Here is a 14,163-nt window from a genome sequence, read left to right on the forward strand (position 1 = left end):
AGAACAATGCTTTGAAGAGAACGGAGCAGGAAAGACCATTCAGCTTTATGTTATTCCATTATTGATATATGATGTAGTCCTACCAAGGGAAAGGCCACAAGTAAACCATTGTGGCTCCACTGTGGGCTTAGGAGGAGGCTGTGTTGTTTGGACACTCTTTGAGCCAAAGGTAGATACTCACCAGCAATGGTTGCCACCATATCAACATTTCTGCCTATCTTCACCAACTTCCTGACTACCCCCACCACCCCAGAAGCCATTTCCTGGTTAGCAGTATGAAAAGCTTCCATGACATCTTTTTTCAGTTACAGTCCAGCAGTGGCTAGCAGTCTTGGTGGTGTCTCTGAGCAGCCATTCTTCTGGTTGACTAGAAACTCCTACAAGCAGTTTGCCATCCTTTAAAGGGAAGACAGCCCTAAGGCAATGCATTAGTTACCTGACCCTCATCCCCATATCCAATCCAGCTGAAAAATGCAGCTGGGAATCCTGCAGTTGGCTAAGGCAAGCTCATGCCTCGCATTTGGTTCTATTATCAAGGTTCCTTCTGCTACAATCAAAGTCTGATTCCATTCCAATCAAACAGAGACCAAGCAGCACTAAAATATAACTTCAATTAACGTATACCAAAATAACAATCAGATCTGTACAAGTGCCTTTTATTTTTTAAATGAAGAAGTGAGATACATATCACATCTAAATTGATCACCATAATTAATATCACTTTTGTATTTAGATTACTTACAGTGTGGAAACAGGCCCTTCGGCCCAAGAAGTCCACACCGACCCGCCGAAGCGCAACCCACCCAGACCCATTCTCCTACATTTACCCCTTCACCTAACACTACGGGCAATTTAGCATGGCCAATTCACCTAACCTGTGCACTTTTGGACTGTGGGAGGAAACCGAAGCACCCAGAGGAAACCCACGCAGACACGGGGAGAATGTGCAAACTCTTCACAGGCAGCCTGAGGTGGGAATTGAACCCAGGTCTCTGTGCTATGAGGCAGCAGTGCTAACCACTGAGCCACAATTTGAGTGGGCAGAAGATGGAGTAACCACAGGATCCATTCAAATGCTTGCAATAAGGACTAACCTAAACTGGGTACCAGGCCTATTTATATCAGCTACTGTGCTTTTCCAGCATCACTCTAATCTAGAATCTATTTATATCAGACCAGTGAGCAGCAAGCACTATTCCAGCACTTACAAACAGCTGATAGTCCTGGGAAGGTTGGAATGTCTGGAGGTCAGAAATGCTATTCTCAAGTAAGTTAATAACATGAAGAGGAAAAGTCAGGCAAGATTTTCTGGGACAAAGGCGCAGATAATAATTCCTTGCTCTTCTTGACCTCATAAAAAAATTAAAAACATTTGAAAGTATCTTTGTCCAACCAATCTGAATGCCCCTTTATGGGTCCTACATAACTATATAGTCCAAATTTGAATTTGTTGTGAGGATCTCACTGCTGGAAATTTTCAGAAAAATATGCTGCTTTTGTCATAATGCTACAGGAATGAGACAAAATGATCATTAAGAGTTCAGATTCAGTAGAAGAGTTGGTGCTACAACTTTTAGGCTGCAATGACATTTTCTGCTCTAACTTAAGTGAAATAAAATTAACCCTTATAAATGTAGATGGGAATTTACCCAGGACTCCTACCTGATTGCTACACAGTGATTCCTGCTGAAAGTGTACCTGTCCATATGTACATAAATTAGACAAAAGTAGAATCAAACATGACTGTGATGTTTCCTGAAGTAAAATTGCAAGTTTCAACTTCAACTAATAGCAATTTGAACAAGATGCCAGCGAGCAATTGACATTTACTGAACAATATGTCAGTAGGACTTAAGAGAGGGGAGTCAGAATGGAAAAAAAAATAAACTGCTAAGAAAATCATCAAGGGAAAAGACGAATTCATAAAATTGTTTTTGTTGACATTCTTATGTCAGCAATTCAAGTATTAGGATTTGCTTAAATTAATATATCAGGATATATTAATATAAATGATAGATACCCCTAATGAGATAGAAAGCAATAAATATTCTTGTCTTTATTCCTCCTTTCAAATATCTTTCGATTGTGCACCAACAATCCACAACACTAAACTAATAAACCAGAGAATGTGAGTTCAAATTCCTCCACGAAGTTCTGTGAATTTGGATTCTTTGTTCTTACTTCATGGGAAATTGGCATTGTTGACAAAGCTAGAATTTGTTGTCCATCTCTCATTGTTCTTGTCAGAGTGGATTGTTGGGCCATTGAAGTGGGCGGTTAAGGGCCAAACACATTGCTGTGGCACTGGAATCCTGGACCAGGCTGGACCAGGTAAAGCTGACAGGTTAGTGAACCAGATGATTTCTTTTGGGCCATCTATAATACTTCCATAGGCATCATTACTGAGAATCCCTTTCAATTCTAGAATTATTTCTAGATAAATTCCACAAGCTGCCATAGTGGGATTTAAACCCACGTCCCAGGAACAGGAGCCTGAGCCTCTGGATTATTAGTCCAGTAACATTATCTCTAAATCCAATTTTGAAGAAAAAAACATTAAAACTTCAGTATCATAAAGTGGTCATTAAGCTGTTAAATTGTTCTTAAAACCTGTCTGATTCATTAATGTCCTTTAGGGAAGGAATCCTCCTGTCATTAGCTATGATCTATATTTCACTCCAAGCCTACAAATTTGTGGGTGACTGTTAGGTTTTAAGTATACAGTCATTTTTTATCCGATAGAAATGCTGAATTTGAGTTTAGCAGTCCGATCAAGATATCTTGTCATGTGCTGATGTAGTTCTACATGCAGGACAATAGACAGCCTTTTTAGTAGTCATGACCAGGATTTCTGGAAAGTATGTTGTTTCCCTAGTTTAGAGGACATCATGAAAGGATGAAATTTCTTGGAAGATAGGGAGACCAATCAAAGTCATGATGTTTGTTGGAATCAGTGGTAGAAAGAAATATATTTGAAGTCATGCAGAAAAGCTACCAGAGGGTAATAATGCCATAAATATTCATGTTATGTTCCTATTATGTGTTTGTTATATTATTGTTCAGTATATTAGTTCCACAGTTAAAGCCCAAAACAAGTCAATCAGAGTGTTACTCTTTTGCTTTCAAAGACAACAAGGGTTTTGTGGAGGCACAGGACAGGAGCAAATGCTGAATAATTAAAAGAAAAAAGATCCGCTGTTCACTACCCTGACTGTGCCATGAATTTTAATTAGACCTCAAAACTCTCAAAGACATAAGAAGATAGGGCTCACAAACGGATGTAGTTTGTGACGTGGAATTCAAAATATCTGCTGCAAAAGAGTTAACCAAAGTAACAAATCTCTCCTCTTCAGAGAGAGAAAAAAAATGTATGTTTGCAGCTTTTTTATCAGATAATATTTTTAAAAACTGATATATATTGTTGAGGCTGAATAGTAACATTGTTCCAGTTTGAATGAAAATTCTTCTAATGTGTCCTGGGAAATTGGACGCAATGCAAAAGTTCAGGTTCAAAGAATTCTCTTTAGCCAACAGACTCAAAGCTTTGAGCAAATGTAAGGTGTGCAAATTGAAAGAAATAAAGATTCTCAAAGATTCAAAGAATAATTGAAAGGTTAAATCTCGTCATTTTGGCCTTGATTTTGCAGTAGTAAGCATGGTGAAGCTTTCAACTTTCATCATCATTGCTCTTCTGAAACTGACTGCAATATTTGCTGTACACACATACATTATTGTATAGAGAGGTCAAGGCCTGGTGATATTATCACTGGACTGTTAGTCCAGGGACCGAGGTAATGTCCTGGGGGCCTAGCTCTGAATCCTGCCACAGCAGATGGTGGAATATGAATTCAATAAAAGTCTCAAATTAAGAACTGCAACTATTGCTGATTATTAGGAAAAACCCATCTGATTCACTAATGTCCTTGAGGGAAGGGAACTACCAACTAGTCTGGCTGATATGTGACAGCAATGTGGTTGACTCTTAACAGCCCTCTGGGCAGGTGGGGATGGGCAATAAATAATGAATTATTGCATTGATTATTTTAAAAAAAATAGAAACTGAAAGCTGCTATGACTGATTTAAAGTTCCTCATAGAGCGGACAGTTGAAGCTCCCTCACACTGCACTTACTGAACTGATGAAAATGTCCTCTTATATCCTGATTATTTTATTATGAAAACCATTGAAGAAGTTAAACATTGTTAAAAAGGCAAAACTGGGCTTTTAATGACAAACTGTGATTATAATTACTGATAAACAGCCTCACTGACCTTGCATTATGTTAAGAGAATAAAAATTGACAAATACTGATGACCCACACCCTAAGCTCCTAAAAGATAAAGCTATAGATGAATGTGGCCAGAATTGTGACAGGGATTGATCATTAGCAAATTGTAGCACCCCTATCCAAGGAAGTGAAGAAAGAGCAGATGGAATTACTGGCCTAATAGTTTGACATTAGTTGACAGGAAAATGCTGGAATCTGTTTTTGAATTATTAACAATACATGCAGAAATTCAAAGTATGATCAGACACTGTAAAACTCGGGGGGGGGGGGGGTGTTGAGTGTGTTGGGGTGGTTATGAGTATTATTGCCTAAAAATTGAATAGAACCAGCCATATGAATATTTCAATATTAAAAACAGGTCATAAGCTAGGAATGCTGTGTTGAGTAACTTCCACCCGTCAACCCCTTACAAAGAATTTCACATGATTGACCTTACATCCACGACCTTCAACATTCACTCCCTTCACCAGCAATGCACAACAATAGCAGTGTGTACCATTTGCATGATGCACCAAGACTTCTCCAGATATCTTCCATTTCTGTAACCTCTACCACCTAGAAGGACAAGGACAGTTGGGCACAACCACCTGCAAGTTCCTTTCCAGTCCTGATTTGGAACTACATTAATGTTCCTTCATTGATGGTGGATCAAAATCCTGGAATTCCCTTCCAACAGTGCAGTAGTGTTCACTACATCCATAGAACTGTTCAAGAAGGCAACTCACTAGTACCTTATCCAGAGCAGTTAGAGATGGGCAATAATTGCTAGGCTAGCCAGCAATGCCTATATTCCATAAACGAGCTTTATGAAAGGGATTTTGTGCTTAACAAATTTATTATAAGTTTTTTTAAGGATGTAATTGGTAAATAAAATGAATGGGCGTTATTAGTTCTTTATTTGGATTTCCAATAGAATTTGATACTATGCTCCACAAACTGAGGTTAAAATGTTAGAATAGACTGAAAATTGTTTAATAGACATGAAGTAGAGAATGGGAATAAAAGTGCATTTTCAAGTTATCAGGCTGTGCCTCATGTTGTAAGGTTCAGAATTAGGCCACAGCTATTTACAATCTATATTAATGACTTAACTGAAGCCAAGAGTGGTGTAGTCAGGTTTGCTGACAAAACAAAGAAAGGTTGAAATGTAAGCTGTGATGGGAACATGATGAGGCTGTAAAGACATACAAACAGGTTAAATGACTGGCAACAAAGAAGCAAGGGTGGGGAAGTGTGGGACTATTCACTTTGGTAGTAAGAATATGAAAGCAGAATATTTTTAAAAGGCATGAACTAAGAGATATGGGGAGTGGATGTGACAATGGAGTGAAAGCTGAAGATCAGTGTTATATTGGATGGCAGGTAAATCCCAAAGAGCAGAATAGTCACGAATTCTAGATGGACTTCAGCAAAGTGTTCAGCAAGCTTCGTAAGGTTGGATCACATGGGATCCAGGGGGAGATAGCCTGGATGCAAAATTGGTTTGAAAGTAGAAACAGAGGGTGCAGTAGATGAAAGCAAATTACTGCGGTTGCTGGAATCTGAAACCAAAAGATAAAATGCTGGAAAATATCAGCAGGTCTGGCAGCATCTGTAAAGAGAGAAAAAAGCTGACGTTTCAAGTCCAACTGACCCTTTGTTAAAGCTTTGACAAAGGGTCAGTTGGACTTGAAACATCAGCTCTTTGTCAAAGCTTTGACAAAGGGTCAGTTGGATTCAAAACGTCAGCTCTTTGTCAAAGCTTTGACAAAGAGTCAGTTGGACTCAAAACATCAGCTCTTTCCTCTCCTTAAAGATGCTGCCGGACCTGCTGAGATTTTCCAGCATTTACTCTTTTGGTGGCGATAGATGGTTGCTTTTTGGACTAGAGGCCTGTGACCAATGGTGTGTCACAAGGATCGGTTTAAGGTCCACAGCTTTTTGCCATTTATATAAATGATTTTGGATGTGAATGTAGGAGATATGGTTAGTAAATTTGTAGATAACACCAAAATAGGTGGTGTAGTGGACAGCAAAGAAGATTATCTCAAAGCATAACTGGACCTTGATCAGGTGGGCCAATGGGCTGAGGAGTGGCAGATGGAGTTTAATTTAGATAAATGAGAGATGTTGCATTTTGTTAAGGCAAACCAGGGCAGGAGTTATACGGTTAATGGTAGGCTCCTGGGGAGTGTCAGCAAACTAAGAGACCTAGGATTGCAGGTGCATAGTTCCTTGAAAGTGGAGTCACAGGTACACAGGGTGGTGAAGAAGGTGTTTGGTAAGCTTGCCTTCATTTGTTAGAACATTAAATATAGAACATAGAACATAGAACAGTACAGCACAGAACAGGCCCTTCAGTCCACAATGTTGTGCCGACCATTGATCCTCATGTAAGGTAAACCTAATGTACAAACCCTCAAATTTCTGTGACCATATACATGTCCAGCAGTCTCTTAAATATCCCTAATGACCTCGCTTCCACAACTGCTGCTGGCAACACATTCCATGCTCTCACAACTCTCTGCGTAAAGAACCCGCCTCTGATATCTCCTCTATACTTTCTGCCAAACAGCTTAAAACTATGACCCCTCGTGTTAACAATTTCTCCCCTGGGAAAAAGTCTTTGGCTATCAACTCTATCTATGCCTCTCATTATCTTGTACACCTCAATTAGGTCCCCTCTCTTCCTTATTTTTTCCAATGACAAAAGTCCGAGCTCAGTCAACCTCTCTTCGTAAGGTAAGCCCTCCATTCCAGGCAGCATATTGGTAAACCTCCTCTGAACCCTCTCCAAAGCATCCACATCTTTCCTCTAATAGGGTGACCAGAACTGGACACAGTATTCCAATGATGGTATAACCAACGGTTTATAGAGCTGCAACAAGATCTCATAGCTCTTAAACTCAATCCCCCTGTTAATGAAAGCCAAAACACCATGTGCTTTCTTAACAACAGTTAAGTATAGGAGTTGAGACGTCATGTTGCAGCTGTACAGGATGTTGATAAGGCCATGTTTACAATACTGCATACAATTCTGGTCAATTCTATAAGAAGGATTTTGTCATATTTGAGATGGTGCAAAAAAAACAACAATGTTGTCAGGACTGAAAGGTTTGAATTATGTGGAGAGGTTGAATAGGCTGGAGTGTCAGAGGCTGAGGGGTCACCTTATTGAGGTTTATTAAATCCTGAGGGGCATGGATAGGGTGAATAGCCAAGGTATTTTTCCCAGGATGGGGGTGTCCAAAACTAGAGGTTTAAGGTTGGAGGGAAAAGATTTTTAAAATTCTGAGGGGAAATTTTCTCATGCAGAGGATGGTGTGTTTATGGAATGAGCTGCCAGAGGAAGTGGGTGGAGGTGGTTACAATTATAACGTTTAAAAGGCATATGGATGGGTATAAGAATAGGAAGGGTTTAGAGCAATAAAGACCAAATGTTAGCAAATAGAAGTAGGTCAGATTAGGATCTCTTGTTGGTGCAGACAAGTTGAATTGAAGGGTCTGTTTTGTGCTGTATAACTCTATGGGACTTCACCGGCTGGTGTCTCATGTATTTCATACTCTATGCTCGGTAATCCATTAGCTCTGTTACATTCTTATATTCCTGAAGAACTGCTTTCAATGTCTTCTTACACTGTAACACAAAATGCTTTTCCATATTTCTCAGGTTTTCTTCATTCAAATAATGTACTAGCATTGACTTCCAATTGCAACATTATTTTCCAATTGCATCATTTTCTCAATATTATCTTCACCTTCCTTTGATCCTCAGAATTATTTGTTATGTTTTGGTGCAGTCTGCAAATTTGGGCACCATTCCCCAGCACTATTTTTAAATCACTGATTTACAGTGAATAGGATCATTTCCAAATGAGAACTTGTACATCCACTTCCAAACACATACAGAAGTTTCCTTTAACTTCTTTCTTCCAACTCTTCGTTTTTCTAAAATTTTCTACCGCTCTGTGTATCTTCTCTAATTGTATCCCATGTGGTATTGCATCAAAGACATTCTGAAAGCTTGTGTGTATTTTCTGAAATTCTGGCATTTTTTTGTACCTGCCACTTCCTCAAAGTATACTCTCAGGTTTGTCAATCATAAAATCAAGAAATCAATCATGATGATAATTACAAATATTGAAAATGTTTTAGAATTCCAGCATCTGCAGTTCTTTGTTTTGCTTTGGTTTAATGGAAATATTAATACAAAAAGTTAGTATGCATTTATTTATCTGATTACAGTGATTATGACAATGTGATCATTCACTTAAAGGTCTGTAGTAATTGATTAGAGCATATCAGTGTAAGAAAGCAAGGACAAGCAGGTGTAAGAAGAGATTTAAAAAACAGCAAATGGGCATATGAATGAAAAAGTTTGATGTTATTTAGACCAGAGGCTACTACTACTGAGGCTTGAGAACCATCTTCTGCTTGACTGAGATAAGCAAGAACTTCTATTATCACTGCTCTGTTCAAGACGTTGAATACCTTATTTACATTAATCTACCATGATCCAAAGGGGGAACCTCTCTTTTAAGCCAAACAAAATATAGAATGCTGCTCGGGTTTATTTTATTTGGAGATTATCTGTATTGGTATAGTGAGGATTTTCTCCCTTTCCTTTATTCTTTAAGTAAATCAAGCAATGCCACTGAATGACGAAACTGTTCTTCTTAAAAATATCAATTATATTCAAATACATCAACATTAATGAAATTTTTAAGAGTCTTGAGGGGAAAGGGCAAGTTAGGAAGAGCAACCACTTCACAAGATATCAAGTAGAGATTTGTAAGTGTGGATTTGTTGGATCTTTATATGTTGATAGTGCAGTTACATCTTTGAAACAATGCTCAGGTTGAAAATACCTGGCATTATAGGTGGAGGGAAAATGTACTGGGCAACAGTTCAATAGCACTATGCCTCAGGATTTGATAGAACGTTCTTTTTATTTCCCAAGTCCTTCAGCTCTTTGATATTTTCCTTCAGGTTCTCTCACTGCTTTACAAATGATAAACTCTCTGATTTATTTGTTAAAAGAAGCAATGGAAGAAAACCACTGGCAATTTTTAGCTTCAGGTATTTTCACTGGAGAGAATGAGAGAGAGACTACATCCTTTTCTGGATATCCAAAGCTTCTCATTATATAATTCGTCCTTACAAGTTCAGCTACCCAGGAACCGGTCAAAGAGTTGTGGTCAGGCTGATGACCTTTGGCACCTACACCTGGTCCCATTTCCTCAAATTAATCAGTAATTTGTTGCTAGCTGAATCTCACTTTGGATACATACTCTGATGCTGGACTGTTTCCTCTTATACCTCCAACCACACTTCACAAAGCACCGTGGGCGGCACGGTGACACAGTGGTTAGCACTGCTGCCTCACAGCGCCAGAGACCCGGGTTCAATTCCCGACTCAGGCGACTGACTGTGTGGAGTTTGCACATTCTCCCCGTGTCTGCGTGGGTTTCCTCCGGGTGCTCCGGTGCGGGTCAGGTGAATTGGCTATGCTAAATTGCCCGTAGTGTTAGGTTAAAGGGGTAAATGTAGGGGTATGGGTGGGTTGCGCTTCGGCGGGTCGGTGTGGACTTGTTGGGCCGAAGGGCCTGTTTCCACACTGTAAGTAATCTAATCTAATCTAAAAAACTGTGTTAATATGTTTTAAACTGAGTTTCAATAGCTTTTAAAAATAATTCCTTTCTCCACCCTTTGTTTTAAAAGTCTTTTTTCCCAACTCAGTTCAAAACAAGAATAAACAACATTAAAAAAATCTTTAGAGAATCTTCATTATTTAAATATAGATATGGTGAATAGTTTCATCCAGACAGCCACTATTGATCCAAATGCTGAAACATTCTATTATTCTATATAGGAACAAGCAGGTGTTCAAAATATCCACATTTTGAGTCATAACAAGAGAGGATCAATTACACCGGCAGCATGGATATCTCACAATCCTGAAGAACAGAAGTTATTCATTCTGCTGCAGAAGTATTTGCTTGAATGATTAGAAGAAAGTGAGTGAGCAACCCAATGACAAAGCTCCTGGAAAAATTGATGAACTCAAAAAAAAGGAAAATCAAAATTTCTTTAATTTTTAAATGTGCATTTGAAGAAACATTGCTCATTACTTTGAGACAGTGAACTTGCTTTCTGCAAAGGCCACTAGAACCAAGACTAAAGGTCTTCTGATCCTTGAAAAGGAGTTTAATAAAATGTGCCTTCAAAGATTATTATGATCTCTTTCTCCTTACATACTAACAGCCATTTTAATAACAGACAATAATCTGATAAATAGTATGCAATATAACAGAAGTTCAGGATTTTTTTTATTCACACATGGGACATGGGCATGGAGTTGCTGGCTGGCCAGCATTTCTTACCTGTTCCTAGTTGTCCTTGAGAAAGTGGTAGTGACCTGTCTTCTTGAACTGTTGCAGTCTACTTACTGTATGTTGACCCACAAAGCCACCAGGGACGGAATTCCAGATGAAAGATGTGCAAAAGATCTTCCTCGATTTCAATATTTTTATTCGCAGCTATAACTTTTCTATAGGTGCTAACTATTTGGGATTGTTTTTAAATCACACTGATTGTATTAATAGACATGTCATCTATGTGAAATATTCATTCTGTTTCTATCATCGAGATGTTGAAAGACTTGGTGAGTATTGCCACCAGTTAGTTTTTATTTCAGAACGTCAACATCTGCAGCATTTTGCTGTTCTATAAACTCATTTCCTTATTAATCTGGTCATGTACAAACTGAACCAGGTAAAAAGACATTTTTCTCCATTAAAGTATTTTTTAAAATGTTATCTTTCTGATGCTATCCTCTGAGGCCCCTAATGGTCATGGTTAGTTATGGTCCATCAATTTGCTGGCAGTTCCTGGTTTATTGGTTAAAATGTATTTCACTAAGTGCTGCAGAGTATTACCTTTATTTCAATCACTAGTCTGACTTTTTTTTTGGCTTTCCAGTTAACCTTTTAATAGGAGAAACTGTTTATATTGATTATATACTACTGCACTGCCAATATACAAGCAAAACCCAACCTAAGCTGGAAATCTGAAATTGCTGGAAACACTCAGCTGGTCACAAAGTATCAATTTCAAGAGAAACAGACTTAATGTTTCAGGTCGATAACCTTTTTATCAGAGGTGTACAACGTTTGTGGTGTAACAGGTTACATGACATGATAAATCTCTGTGTTTTCCCAGTTCTAATAAAATGTCATTGACCTGAAACATTAACACTATTCCTGTCTCCACAGGTGCTGTTTGACCTGCTGAAAATTTACAGCATTCTGGTTGTACAGTATCACACCATACTGCTAATGCAGAGAACTGGTATACAGTGGTAACCATAGAGACACAATCTGTAGTTGGTTTTGATATTTTAACCTTGACTGTAGAAGTGAGCCTAAAAAGAGTTAACACAGGGATTTTCAATTACCAAGTAAAGATGTCCAATTACACTTAAATTTCCTGTATCCAACACATGAATATAGGCATGGCAAGTAAATAACTTTTTCAACTCATTAGTAAAAGCTGATTAGCATTCACTGCATGGATTTGATACAGCAGCATCCAAATTAACTGGTCAATTGTCATTGAGGAAAATATCATTGCCAAGCAATATATAATTTGCATTTCAAGATAATTATAAGTAGTTTTAATTTGATGTTGGCTAACCTACAACATCAAAAAGACGAAAAAGTGTCATTTAAGCATATATTTGAAACTCAAAAAGTCATTTTAATTAAGATATGAAGAGATTGATCTATTGGTCAACATCATTACTAAACCATTTATGTGTATGTGTTAATTATCAGAGAAATATAAATTATGCATTAATTATGTATTGTATTATGTATTAATTATATTCTAACAGAAGCTTAAATATTCTTGGTGTGAAAATTATAGTTCTCTGCTGTACGTTATGCAAAATGGTTAATTGTTAAAGGTGCTACTCTTTAAAACTGATGCCAAACGCACTTGAGTTATCTATCATCTTATGTTTCTCGCTGTACCAAGTTTTTTTTTACACAGTTATATATAGGTATATGAGTTTACAGGTATCTCTAAAACCCATTACAACCTGGTTGGTGTAAAAAGCGTCATATATATGTTTACATATTTCTAAAACCCATTATAATTTTGTGTAAAAAATTGCTGCACAGATCTGAATAGATATTTCTAAAATGTCTCTCATTATACATGTGATATAAAAGGTTTATCAATGGAACCAAATTAAATACCAATTTGGCATTGATGTTGTTTTAGTAAAGCACTTCGCTGAACTTACAAGTACAAAACTCCTCAATTGAAGCAAAATACTTTCAAACACCTTTTTAGTCTGCTAGCAGCTTGATGTCACTCAATATTATATTGCTGATTTTATCTTTTGTTAAAGGCCGTGCAGCTGAGATTTAATGATACAGTTATTCAGAATCAAGTTTAAAACATACAACTGTAAAATGGATTCTTTAGAAGTACCTGTTGCTTGTGGAAAGAGAACATTACATAGTGGCCTTCCAAAATTGTTCAAATTCCGATTTCACTGCACTTCAGCCAGGTGCCTATTAACAACAAACAAATATCTACAAACTCTGTTCAAATTAAATGTGTCTTTTCATCAGAATTTTTTTCTTTAAGTATTGAAAGAATCTGTGACATGCCTAATATAAAAGCATATCTAACTAGGACCATATGTTAGTTTCCCTCCCTCAACAAATCTACTGCTTCAGTTAATTTTAAACCAATTTGATGCTTAACCGACCGATGTCTGATCTTTTTAACGTGATGGGATTTTTAATTATTCTTATTTCACAATAGCTTTTCATAAATCTTACATAAACCAAACAAAATGTGTTTATTATTTCATATGATTTTCGCATATTTCCATGTTTGTAGTGTTGTTCGCTACCTTAGTTCTTTCCATGAACATTTATCCCTCAACCAACAACTTACTTTTTTCTAGCATATTTAATATAGTAAAAGTCTCAAGGTGCTTAACAATAGCTGTGTCTTTTACATTTCTCGAAGTTCAGTAAAGATGAACAACGACTCGATTAAAGAAAGGTTTAATGGGATCATCTTAAGAAGACCGAGTGGAAGAGAGGCAGAGTGAGTTAGAGAAGCGATTTCAGAGCTGAGAGGCAAGGCAGTTGAAAGCAGAGCTGTCAAATGTGGGCACAATGATCTCAAAGAGTTGTGGAGATGAAGTCATGAGCATCTTAGAATAGTCAAGTCGATCAAAATGCGTGGATAAGGATCTCAACAACTGAAGACTGAGGGAAGATCAGAGTCAAATTGTATTGGGAATGAGGCAGATATGTGGTCAGAAACTCAGTTCAATCCTAAACACAATATAAATATTACAAATGGTCTTGCTCAGCTTGAGATAGCTATCAAGAATTGACGTTTTGGGTAGAAATTGAATTTGTGGCAGGGATCAGAGACAAGGGTTTCAGCCCTTCAAATATTTAGTGTGAAGTTTCTGCTCAAGCAGCATTGAATATTAATTGTGTTTTGTGATAAATCAGAAACATTTAAGGGTTCCGTTGTCAACAGAACGAGGACATGCCGCAACCCAAAGGACTAGCCACACGACCATACATCAGGAGCATTTCAGAACTGACAGCCAGAACACTGCGACCACTCGGACTCATAACAGCACACAAACCAACAGCAACCCTCAGACAACAACTCACCAGAACGAAGGACCCGATACCCAGCATGAGCAAAACTAATGTAGTGTACAAAATCCCATGCAAGGACTGCACAAAACACTATATAGGACAAACAGAAAGACAGCTAACGACCCGCATCTATGAATATTAACTAGCCACGAAACGACACGACCAGCTATCCCTAGTAGCCACACAAGCAGA

Source organism: Chiloscyllium plagiosum, chromosome 19 (genome assembly GCF_004010195.1).
Source record: "Chiloscyllium plagiosum isolate BGI_BamShark_2017 chromosome 19, ASM401019v2, whole genome shotgun sequence".
NCBI lineage: Eukaryota > Metazoa > Chordata > Chondrichthyes > Orectolobiformes > Hemiscylliidae > Chiloscyllium > Chiloscyllium plagiosum.